Genomic DNA, 13,116 nt, shown 5'->3' on the forward strand with positions numbered 1-13,116 from the left:
AGTGATGGAGAGGAAGGGAGGCTGGGAAAGGAGGAAACACTCAGGCTCAAAGAATATAAAGCAGAAAGAGGAAATGAAAGAAACAAAGGAAAACGCTTAAGCAGCAAAGAGGGCAGCACAAAGGAAGGACGCAAGGGCAGAGAAGCGAGGAGCGCGGCCCTGCCGGCGCCGGGCTCGGGGTCCGGGCGGCCGCCGGGGGCGCCGCGCGCGCATCCCTCCCTCTCGCCCGCCAGCTCCGGGCTCCCGGCTCCCGCTCCCCGCGCCTGCGGGGCCCCGCCACACTCCAGCAGAAGCCATTACAGAGAACAAACTACCTTCTTGTCTCCGAGATGGGTCCCCGGGGCGGAAGGCAAATTGCCTGCCTCGTGCATAATAAACCAGGCGTGGAGAGCAGCGCGAGGGGCCCGGCCGCCACCGGGAAGGCAGCCCCGCCGCGGCGGGCCTTGGGTGTGCGCTGCCTCCCCGCCGGAGGAGGCCCTGGAGCGGGCGCCCAGGGTGGAAGCGCGCTTCCAGGAGACTCCCAAAACGTCTTAAACTCCGGGTTGCCCCAGCACCTCATCCTGCTTTTTTCTGTGACCTGTTGGCTTATCCCAGGAAAACCACACCCAGCCTTGACCCTCTGCTTGGCCAGGTGCCCCTTCCGGAATGGTCTCTCCATGTGAAAACGCCTACTGCATTTCTCAGCCTCAGTCCCTGCTCAGAGGTTGCATTCTCCTCACTTTGAAGTCTCAACAGTTGCGGTCATGGCTTTCTTTTCCTGCTAAGGCAGCACTTTGTTCAAATGCCTGGCATTTGATGATTACATCAGACACACACACACACACACACACACACACACTTATTTGGACACAGGTCTGCCTCTGCTGTTGGACTGCATGTTTCTAAAGGAAAGAAAGTGTGATTTACTAATCTCCATGTCCAGAGCCTCAGCCTGTGGTCCAATACTGACCAATCGAATGGATGAGTTTAAAAGATGGAGCCAAAGGCCCAGGTCACCAGCTCATCACAGGTTCTTCTCCAAACTCACCATTTGCTTTCTGCAACCCCCTAACTATATGCTGTGTAGGGGGGAGGCATGCTTTAGATGCTTGCTATAGTTGGGCGAAACTCCTCAGGGGAGATAAGCCATCCTGAGGATTTGTATAAGACGATATTGAGGGAGAAAGCCCTATAGATTGATGCCATGTCCCATCTGCAAGAAGTTCCAGTCTTATGAGGAAATAAACAAGGACACCCAGTTGCCAAGTACACAAAGAGAGAAAAGAAGGGGAGATGCAGCTTCTCCAGAGATAAGCCAACAGTCACAAACTTGTCTGTGACCCTAAGTGCAGGCATGGGGGCACAGGGAAGGAGCACATAGGCGGAGCTCATGATCCATAGGGGACGGAAATGAGAAGCCCTCCACCCCCACTGAGAGGAGGCAAAGTCCCATATAAATTTTGTTGAATGACTGGGAATTAGGAAAAGATAAAGGGGATGCACAAGCAAGCAAGCTATGGCATGGCCCACAACACGGAAACTGTAAGGAATCTCAAAGGTGCAATCTTAAAACCCTAGGAAGGGATTTGGCACGAGATGAAGCTGGAGAGAGGGGGGGCTGATGTCACCTCATGGAGGCCCACAGCCACCTGTCCATGTGTTAGGGGGAAAGGATGTCCTGAGATAATCTCATACAGGCTTTGTGGACTCCACCCCCACTCCAGACTAAAGCCATCAGGACATTGGGAAAGACAAATCCCATCACCACCAAGGGGAGGGTGGCTGGGACCTGAGGGTGGAGTTGGGCAGCCAGGTTGGATATAAAAACCAAACACGTGGGCCTTGCTCTCTCTCTGGCTCGCGATCGCTCGCCTCCTGGCTTCACCGCTCCTGGCTGGCGGCCAGCTCTCAGAGCGCCATTTTGGGATTCCTGATCGGCGGATCGGGTAGGACTCATTTAAAACTTTGTCTCCCACTTTTCTCCCAGAGCTGTACATTTCCTCATTTCCCTTTCCCTTGTAAATAAACCTTTTATTAACCTTTCACGTGTGCCTGCAGTAGAGCATTGATAAGTCCTTTTAAGCGCGCGGGTGAGGACCCACAGTCAGGCACCCCGTTTTGTATCGGGGCTGCTCTACAACACATGGGCTTAATTTTGGCCTTACCATCACAAGGAACCCAGGAATGATTTCAGGGAGGAGAGTACCATATCAAATTTGCATTTTAGGGGATGATTTCAGCAACAGAGTCAAGTATAGATTAAATGGGGTCAGGCTGGAGACAGAAAGATTAGAAAAGAGGCCCTCATATTAGTCCAGGCAACAGATAAAGGAACCAGAACCAAGACAAACACGCTGGGAATGGCAGAGAACTCAGGTCAGAGTGTGGGTGAGGAAGCAGAAGCCTCAGGTCTGCATGACTGGTGGGTGGGAGGGGTGAGGGATGGGAGGCAGACAAGCCTGGATCCCAAGGAAGAGGGAGTGGGTTTTATAGATAGAGCATGTTGTATTTGAGGTGCTGAGGGATATAAACATGTGGATCTGCAGCTCAGAAGGAAATTATGCTGGTGAGAAAGTTTTGAGAATCAACTACATAACACTGGTGGCTGGGAGACAAAGGAATAGTGGATATCAAGAGTCAAAAGTGTGGATAGAGGGAGAAGAAGGCCCAGGACGCTGGCGATACATTTAGGGACAGGTAGAGAAAGAGGAGCCAGCCTCTGTGAGAAGGAGCCACCAGAGGGGTGGGGGAAACACGCGGGGTGACACCACAGAGCAAAAAGGAGTTTCAGGAACATTCTTTAGTGATAGACATAGGTAAAGAAAGTGTCAGGAATAAACTTTAATAGGGACAAAAAAGGGTTATTGACTGTCCTGTCTCACTTACCTGTAGGGTTATCTCCACCTTTCATTGTCTATCAGCTATTTTACAACCCTGTAGGTTGTAGAAAACTGATAAAGCAAATGACTCTTGTCTATAGAAATGCAAAGTGGTGTGTGGTGGAATGTGATAGATTAGTGCCCTGTGGACTAACAGTTGCACATCTATTTGTAAATTCATTTCCAAATTCCTGGCTGTCCTGGGTAAGTGTAGTGTGTTCGAACATATACCGACTTGCCCATTTTACCAATTTGCTCATTAATTAATGGGTTAAATACAATTTTTGACACATTCATTTTACGTTTGTGTGAAAGTCATGATTTAACCGTTGTTTTAAAAAAAATCATCCTCTGGCAGAAGAAAATAACCGTAGGATTGTTTAACCATAGGATAAAATGACCGTAGGATTTGATGGTTGGAGCAAGATCTGCTTGGGAGGCCTGGCAGGGGCAGGGACTAGGTTGTAGTGTGCTGGCAGTGGCAGGTGGGGTGGTGATGAAGGATTTCAAGAAACTTAGTCATGAGGAGACAGATTAGTTCTTGGCTGGGGAAAGTTTGGTGGTTTGTTTTGTTTTGTTTTTGTATTTTTAAAGGCCAGTGATTCTATCACATAGATAACTGTGGGCACCAAACATCCTCTTTAAAATGTCAATACCTTGGTGAGCTGTGCTGAGTATAAAATTAATGACTTAATGATGGGGCAGGAAGGGGCTTGTGACACAGCTTGGGGGAAACAGAATTTGGCATAGTGGGGCGGAAGCCTTCGCTGCAAAGGCGTCTCCTCACTTGAATCTTTCAATAAAGTGAGTCAAATCTTTTTTTCTATGATTATGAAGCCCTGAAATGGTCTGACAGATGCCCTGATTCAATGCCAAGTCTCATGGAGGAAACAGGGTGGTGGAAAAGACTTAGAGTAAAAAGACATAAATTCTCAGATTGCCACAGATTTACCATGAATATATTTTTTTAAAGATTTATTTATTTATGCATACAAGAGCTGGGGTACAGGCCAGAGGTGAGGAGGGTGAGAGGATTCACCAGAGACAGAGTGGGGAACAGAATAGACCGAAGTACACTGCTGAGGGTGTTATAGGACAGGGAGAGGGGCAGCCCAAACCCCGCAAACCTGCCTATTCTAAATGGGTTCTGCCATCCGCCGCATCAACACAAAACATAGGAGACTTTAATGGGAAGGAACTTTAATAAAACTAGGAAACAATACAGGTAAGGCAAAGAGTCTAGTTTCTAAATGAAGCACCCAAAGTTACCCGTCCCCTCGTGGGTAAAACTCCATCCATATGGGATCGGCCCAGAACAAGGCCCCAAAGCCTGCCACAAGTCTAAAGCATTTTCAGTGGGGACCCACAGAAAAGGGTCAGAAACAACCAGACAAGCCCGGAAGGAAAAGAGCAAAATCAACATCAAGATAAAAGCTGCCATTGTCACCTCCCCATGGGTCTCACCCACATCTGTGCCACCCAGTCCACGACCAAAAGACAAGCGCAGTTTCTTCACGTGTCTCTAGGCTCCATGAGCCTTCCCCAGGTCTCCTGGCTCCATCTTGCTTCCTTCCTCAGTCTCTTCTGCAGCTTCTCCTCTTCCTGCTCAGCTCCACCCTCCCTTGGGTGGGGCAGGGAACCTCCCCCTTTCCTGGGGACCACTCTGTTACAAGGGGAGCAGCAGGCGAGTCAGGAGAGGTCTGCTGCGCCATGTGGGCTGCTCCCTGGCTGGCCTGGGATCTGAACTCCTGCTGCAGAGGCTGCGGATAGCTTCATAGTGCTGTGCTTAACCCTTCGCCACCAGGGAGGCCCTTACCATGAATATTGTGCTCAAAAGCAATGGATTCTGGATTTTGGTCAGCACATCATTTGGGAGCATGCTCTCCAGAAAGACCCTCTTGCTTAACCAGGCACCACTGAGGTATTTGGCATCCCTCAAAACCTGAGATTCATGGAATTCTCAATGTTAATGTTTAGAAGGAAACTCAGAGATCCCTGCCTCTAAAATGCCATTCTGGCCATATAAGTTTCAAACTCCTGATGTTTGACTGGTGGAAAAAAAAAAAAAAGGGAAGGTCGACCTTCAGGGGATTCAGCAGATTGACAGACCTGGGATCCCTGGGTCTGACCTGTACAGTCAGCCCCCAGTCTGAACCCCAATGCTAGGCATTTTTCTCCTCAGCTTACCAGAATCACAGTGTTTCTACTCTTGTCTTGTGGCTCCTTTAACCCTGTGAAGCTTTTAATCCAAGAGGAGGGAATCTGTCCAGCATTGGGGGTCTGTGTACTTGTGCAAGAAAGGGGCAACAGTTACACAAAGAGGTGTGCCCCTCCCTGCTCTGCTGAGAGCTGTCCTTTCATAGGGAAATCTGGGACTCCAGCTTCCTTTAGTGGCCTGCAGCCAGGACCGAAGGGACTGGCATAAAAAAAAAAAAAATTGTTTTAATAAGTAAAGAGACTGTTAATAGCCCTTTAGATTATTAGAAAAAAAGAGCTGGCGCCCCAGGGACTCCAAGGCCACATGCTTCTCCCATTTATTTGCTGAGCTTTACTCTGAGCTGGCTCATTGGGTGGTGGGGATGGGGTGTGAAGGAATTCCCTTAAAGGCCTAGTTTCAGGGGACTGTTCTTCTGAAGGTTGCAGGTAATCACATGTATGAAAGTACCTAGCACACTTACTTAAAAATATTAGCTTCTTTCCCCAAACTTCAAGAGGTCTCACTGAAGGAAGAGCGTTTTAACTATAGGATAGACTATCACAGAGTGCAAAGTCAGCCAAGCTAGAACAGTAAGTGATCACGTAAGGATGGAGAGAATGTGGGCAGGGGCTGGCTAGGGGCAGGACTGGGGAAATGAAAGGAGTGTGGGTTTTTTCTGAGTGGAATAGGAAGCCATAAGGTTGGAAGCAGAGGAGTGATGTGATTTACATTTTTTTTTTTTGAAGTTTGATCATTGTTTTATTTTTTATTCATATTTCTTTTTTTTTAATAAATTTTATTTTTATATTCCCCATACAATTGCAACTCCCTTATTTTGACCCGAATCCCTCCCCTCCCCGCCCCCCTACCCCCCATAGAGTGATTTACATTCTTAATGAATTACTCTGGGGCCTCCCCTGGTGGCTCAGGCAGTTGAGCTCTGTGCTATGAAGCTGTCTGCCGCTTCTGCAGCCGTGGGTTCCATCCAGACCCGCTGGCAAGGGTCCCACATGGCAGGGCAGACCTCTCCTGTCTCGCCCGCTGCTCCCCTCAGCAGTGTATTTCGTCAGTCTGCCTGTTCTGTTCCTCGCTCTGTCTCTAGTGAATCCTCTCACCCTCCCGCACATCTGGTCTGTACCCCAGTTCTAGTATAAAATAAATAAATAAATCTTGATTACTCTGAGAGGCCTCTCTGATGGCACAAGGGATTAAGACACAGCACTATGGGGCTTCCCTGGTGGCGCAAGGGGTTAAGACACAACCTATGAAGCTATCTGCAGCCAATGCAGTATGAGTTCAATCCCCGGCCAGGGAGATACCCACATGGTGCAGCAGACCCCTCCTGACTCGCCCACTGCTCCCCTCAGCAGTGTATTTCAGTTGCTCAGCCTGTTCTGCTCCCCACTCTGTCTCTGGTGAATCCTTTCACCTTCTGCACCTCTGGCCTGTACCCCAGTTCTTGTATAAATAAATAAATAAATCCGTTTTGAAAAAAAAAAAAAAGAATTACTCTGAGTGTGTTATTTCAGTTAAAGACTAATTTTCTAGTATTGATGATGAAATGGAGAACAGATTCCCCCACCACCCCCCTCTGGGTAGAGTAATGATTAGGGAATGACTACCAGTGCCTTAGAAGACAGACTCTGGGAGCATAAAGGATGGCTGCAGAGAGACCACTTAGCTACCATGATCTTTTGGGTAGGGTCCTTGGCCCTTGGCCTAGGGAGAGCAAAGGGAGGCACTGCTGATTGGTAGGGCTTGGAACACATGCTCATTTAACATTCAGTTGTGCGGGCTCTTCCTTCAGTTACTTAAGTAGTATCATTATCCCCATTTTATGGATGAGAAAGCTGAGTCTCACAAGCTCAGTGACTTTTCAAGGTCACGTGGTTAACACAGGGCGCTTGGACTTAGTTTCCAGCACTGGGCCCCTGTAATGTCAGCATTATTAAAAAAGTCTAAGTTGCCCCACCCCATAGAGCGCTCCATTCTTAGGACTCCCCCTCCCCTTCTCTCTCTCCTCCCCCCAGACAAGCAGCGGTACCCTGGAGACCTAGGTGGTGCTGCTGGGGCTGGGAGCCTCTTATTCCATCTTCTGGGGATTTTTGTTGGAGAATGTTGGAGAATCTGGCACCGTCACCCACTGCAGTGGGAAAGAGGGGTGTTTCTAGAGTCACTGGGAGGGCAGGGGCTCCTGCTCCCTCCAGGGGAGGGCCAGAGGCAGCTTCTGTATTTATTTATTCAAACCCTCAGGGGTTTGAAGTCTCCCTCGGGCTATGAGTGCTATGGCCATGCTGCTGTTTCCTGCCAACTGTTCCAGGCTCAGACAGGCGGAGTGAGCAGCACGAGGAGTCGGGAAACCATATCATAAGAGAAATGGTTTGAAGAATCAGAGATATTTAACTCAGAAAAGAGACTTCCCGGAGGAGACCAGACATCATGCTAACTCCGCTTCAACATCAACAGGGCAGCCTGGGGTTGGGGGTCCTAGGGCCCAGAGGAGCATTCCCAGAGGCGGAATTACAGTCACTGAGTGAAAACTGCGCAGAGGCAGATTCTTGCTCAATAGAAGGGAGAAATGTCTTCCAATGAATCCTGCTAAAATAGTAGAAAAGCCTGCTTTTTAAGCAGTAATAATAAATGAGCAATGCCACACATTTACATCAATTAGATTGAACCACATAAAACTGCTGATGATCAACCAGTTCTGACTTACAAAAACAGCAGTTTCAGATGGTTTGACTTAATACGTTTTTCTGTCTCAGAAAAATTTCCAAAGTACGCTGAGTGCCTTAAGTCCTCACAGGGTCTGCTCCTCACACCTGGCCATCAGGATTCCCATCGCTCTCTCTTCCTGCTCTTCCACTCAAGACCCCTTGCTGGTCCTTGAACCCTGGAAACTCATTTCTGCCTCAGGGCCTTTGCAGTTGCTGTTCCCTCCATCTAGAATATTCCTATTCCAGCTTACCTTTTCTTAGTGCCTTTTTCTGATCATTCAACCTAAAGTCTAATACCCCCTCCTCTTGGCTCCTCCCTATGGCCCCAACCTGGCTGAATCTCTCTCCAATGCTCAGGAGGCTGACATGTGCTTGTTTACAGTCCACCTCCCATTGTAGTGTAAGTGCCAAGAGAGCAGGGACTTTGTGTTGTTCCCTGCTGTGTCCCCGGGGCTTGGCATAGCGCCAGATGCATGGTAAATGTTCAATACATGTTTTCTTGCATGAATGAAGGAGTGATTTTTGTCAATGAGGAAATGGAGGCCAGGATGGTCAAGGGATTTCCCCAAAGGCACAGAGCTGGTGCCCAGAGAACTGGAAGGAAGTCGCACATTCAGATTCCAGGCTCCAAAAATGCTGCCCTGCTTTCTGGTTACCTGGTGTCTCGCTGCAGAGCCCATCTGACTCTGTGGTTTTTGGTCCATCCTTGGCCCCAGTGGCCCCAGAGGTGCCTTCATATTTTGAGATTCTATTCCCTATGGTCAAGCCTCTATTTAGCGAGGGTCTGGGAGAAGCAAGGTTCTGGTCCTCCCGCAAACAGGCATGACTGGGAGCTGGTCTAAGAATGTTGACATGATACTGTTTGAAAAGAAGTCCCAACCAGTGATTCTTTAGGGGAGGTGGGCCATTAATCTGAGCCTCAAAATATGAAATATTCCCCAGCTTGCAAATGAATGCAGGATGTGTTTGCATAGCGACCACCAAGAGAGCAGTATTATGTGAAGAGGAACAAAAAGACAAAGCTCCTCAGTTCAGTTCTGGGAGTTGATGGCTCTGCTCTCCCCAGGAGGTTGCCTCTGTGCCTCTAATTACAATGAGTTAAGGAAATGGGAAAGTGAGTGCTGCTGAAGTGATCTTTCTCCTCCCCCAGGTTCCTGGTTTGCAAAGAGCTGGTCTTTGGAATTTAGAGCTCTGGGGGCCAGCAAGATAGGCCTATGGTGCCCAGCTGGATAGACACATTCTTCTAATGTTAGGTCCCTGCCAGGGTTGCTGGTTCATATGCACTTGCGCAAGGTGGGGGGTGATTGTGGCAGTGAGGTATGTGGCTGGGATGCTGCAGAAAGTGGGGGTGGGATGCTGCAGTGTGTTAATAGACCAAAGTAATCAACTCACATCTCACTAGCATTTAGCAATTTATAAAGGGCTTTGCACATCTTATCTCACTGAGAGCTTACATTTTACAGATGCCAAGTCTGGTATCTGGTACCTCATAAAGGTGTGTTGACCTGCCCTGAATCAGAATACCAGGATACAGCTTGGGGATTTTAGGCTTGGCCTTCACATTCCACGCTCTTTTCATACTCACACCCCCACCCCCACCCCCACCACCGCAGTTGTTGTATCTTTTGTGAGGCCTCCCAGGAAAGGCAAAGGAAAGGGAAGGGACAAAACACCCACTGCCCCTCTTTGTCCAGGCAAACCAAACACTCATTCACTGAGTACTCATGTGTTAGTATTCTGCTAAACACCTCTTGTGGGATAGGAACTACTTACTGTTAGTCCATTTCACAGAAATGGGAGGTGCAGAGAGGCAAAATAATTTACCCAAGGTCAAGTGGGGGCAAAAGGTGAAACTATGTTAATCAAGATAGAATATGCTCTGCTGCAGGAAAAAAACAACTCTAAAATGTTATTATTTTAACAAAACAAGGATTCATTTCTCTCTCAAACTACAAATTCATCCTGGGTCGGCAAAGGCACCCTGCTTGCATAGTGACTCTGGGACCCAGGCAGAGGGGGCTCCACTATTAGGAAGCTGCACCATCTGGAATAAATGAGCTTCTGTTGCTCCGGTAGACAAAGACAGCGCTGGAGGGTCTCACACTAGCAATTAAATGCTATGGTGTGGAAGTGACAAGTCACTTCTGCTGACAGCACACTGGCCCACACTGGTCAGGTCGGCCTTGCCCAATAGCCAGGGCACCAGAAGGAAAGCCCCGCTGTTAGTGAATGCTGGTGATGCCCATCAGCTGGGCAGACTGACTTGAGAGTCTATGCTTTTAATCACTGAACTGCATGATTTCATCCAGCATGAAGTCCTCTGGATTAAATTCCCTCTCTGTATTATGTGCATGAGTCCGCTTTCCTTCCCTCCTGCTTTCCTCCATTCCTGCATTCCTCCAGCACCAACTGAGCTACTAAATGCCAGGTGCTCCGTGGGATGAGGATTATCACACAATACATACTCTCAGCCTTCAGGTGGCCTCATTTTAAGAGGAAAGGTGCTCGTGTATCCTACACAAGCCCCTGAGATCCAAGCAGATCATTATAAATGAGAGGCATGGGATCTGGCTCATCTGTCCTGAACCTCACAGGAGGGAAAGTGATTGAGTAGTGAGGCAGACAAGACTTCCTGGAGATGGCCTTTGAGCTGGGTCCTGAAGATACGTAAAATTTGGAAATGAGAAGGTAAAGAGGCATGGGTATTATAGGTAGAGAAAAGAGCTTGGACGAAAGCACAGAGGCAGGAAAAGTCAGGGACATACCTCAAATAAGGCTTTATTCCTTTTGATTGTGTTGAAAGGTCAGGTAAGTGAAAGACCTGGTGCACAAGGGATTAAGACGCAACCTATGAAGCTATCCACAGCCACTGCAGCACGAGTTTGATCCCTGGCCAGGGAGCTACACACATGGTGCAGCAGACCTCTCCTGCTCCCCTCAGCAGTGCTTTCAGTCTGTCTGCCTGTTCTGTTCCCCACTCTGTCTCTGTACCCTACACCTCTGGCCTGTACCCCAGTTCTGGTATGCATAAATAAATAAATCTTTAAAAAAAAAAATGGATCCTCTGGGAAGGTGCCTCAGGGCAGATCATGGAGGACTCTGAAAGCCACACTTTGGGGGAAAGATGCACAGGAGCAAGTTGGTGACGGAAGCAGAAGCTCCTGCTTCCAGGCAGAGCACCTCCCAAGAAGGCCTCTTACAGTTCAGCACAGCTTGGTGATATAGGCCTGCTTTTATTACTGTCCTTAGGCTGCAGGTGACTTGAAGAAGGAAGGTAGTCCCTTGTCTTAGGAAGTGGCCTAATAACAGGGATAGGTTCCTGTTGTCTGTCATGTGACTGGAGAAGAGGGTGGGTCCCCGCCCTTGGAGCCTCTTGTGGTGTCCTGTTTGGCTCAAAGTGCCTGCTGGCTCTGCTAATGTGGAGATGAATAAAACATATCCCATGTGCACACAAAGCAAACAAGTACCCCAACTTATAATACTTGGCCTAACAAAATTCTCCTGGGCGCCCACAAGTAGACAACCTTGCCTCCTCTATTTTCTTTCATTCTATACTGCCTGTGTCTGCATCCTAGCATGCCACTTTTTTTTAAAAAAAGATTTATTTATTTATGCATTCAAGAGCTGGGGTACAGGTCAAGAGGTGTGGGAAGTGAGAGGATTCACCAGAGACAGAGTGGGGAACAGAACAGGCAGATTGAATGAAAGACAATGCTGAGGGGAGCAGCAGGCGAGACAGGAAAGGTCTGCTGTGCCATGTATGTTGCTCCCTGGCTGGCAGGGATCGAACTCATGCTGCAGAGGCTGTGCATTGCCTCATAGTGCTGTGCTTAATCCCTTGAGCCACCAGGGAGGCCTTAAAATGCTACTTGTGACCTGTTCCAGTTCAAGTTACCTGGCTGCAGTCTTGAGTGTCACCCTGGCCCCAGGCTTCTCACTGACACCTAGGCTGGACTCACCTAGGACTCTCAGTCCTGGCTGCTCCGCTGCTTCCCCTCCACTGCTTCTGCATACCCTGGCACAACTCCTGGCTGTGAGCTCCTTCGTGGAAACAGGCTGCGTTATCTTTAGTGTTTTTTTGCCAGTGTCCTGTGTCCCTAGCATACAAAAAGTGCCCATGGGTGGTTTTACTTTGCTCTGTTGTTAAATGGATGAGAAAAACAATGAACCTTTGTATTTCTCTAATTTTTCCACTTTCAAAAACATTATCTGTGGGCCTCTCTGGTGGCGCAAGGCGTTAAGCACCACACTATGAAGCAATCCACAGCCTCTGCAGCATGAGTTTGATCCCTGGCCACCCAGGGAGAAACCCACATGGCTCAGCAGAACTCTCCTGTCTCGCCCGCTGCTCCCCTCAGCAGTGTATTTCGGTCAGTCTGCCTATTCTGTTCCCCACTCTGTCTCTGGTGGATCCTCTCACCCCCCGCATCTCTGGCCTCTACCCCAGCTCTTGTATGCATAAATAAATAAATCTAAAAAAAAAAAACAAAAACACAACACATTATGGTAACAATTTCAGTTGGTCTTAAATACCCCTGTGCAAGGAGCAGTGAAATCCTTGCAAAGGCTAGTAAACTTGTAGAAGATGGGGTTTCTGGGCAGGCAGTGTGTGCGCATGGGTGTGCGTGTGTGTGAACACCTGCACCATTTGGTTTTCTATTTTCTTTCACTACAAATTGAAAGGGTTGGGGCCTCCCCGGTGGCGCAGCGGTTGAGCGCTGGGTTGCGAAGCTGCCTGCAGCCTCTGCAGCGCCGGTTCAATCCCTGGTTGCTCCCCGGCCACCGGAGGAGGGTCCCACATGGCGCGCAGACCTCTCCTGCCACCCGCTGCTCCCCTCAGCAGTGTACTTCGGTCCTTCTGCCTGCTCTGCTCCCCGCTCTGGCTCTGGTGAATTCTCTCACCCTCCCGCGCTTCTGATTGTACCCAGTGCATGTATAAACAAAAACAAACAAACAAACAAATAAATAAATAAAATGCCTCTGTTTAAAAAAAAAAAAAATTGAAAGGCTTGGCGACCTGGTAACTTCACTTTTTACCCAAACCACCGCATTTTAATAAATGAAACCAATCCTACTTCCGTTCCCACTACCAATTCCTTTGGGATCTGGATCTTTCTCACCCCACAGGCAGACTTGGCACAGAACATTGGCTGCTGTGCTCCCCAGAGCATGCAGCCTCTGGCTGTTTGTCCCTGAATTGGCCTCAGGGTTCTGTAACAGACACAGGCTGGTTAATAAAAGGCATTTGCCCTACAGCTGGAGGTGACATAGTCTCTGCAATCTCGACAAAAAAATACTCTTATCTTTTCCCCCAAATCTGGACCACATCAGGCAAACTTTTAAG

This window comes from Talpa occidentalis, unplaced genomic scaffold (assembly GCF_014898055.3).
Source record: "Talpa occidentalis isolate TD23 unplaced genomic scaffold, MPIMG_talOcc4v2.1 talOcc4.9, whole genome shotgun sequence".
NCBI lineage: Eukaryota > Metazoa > Chordata > Mammalia > Eulipotyphla > Talpidae > Talpa > Talpa occidentalis.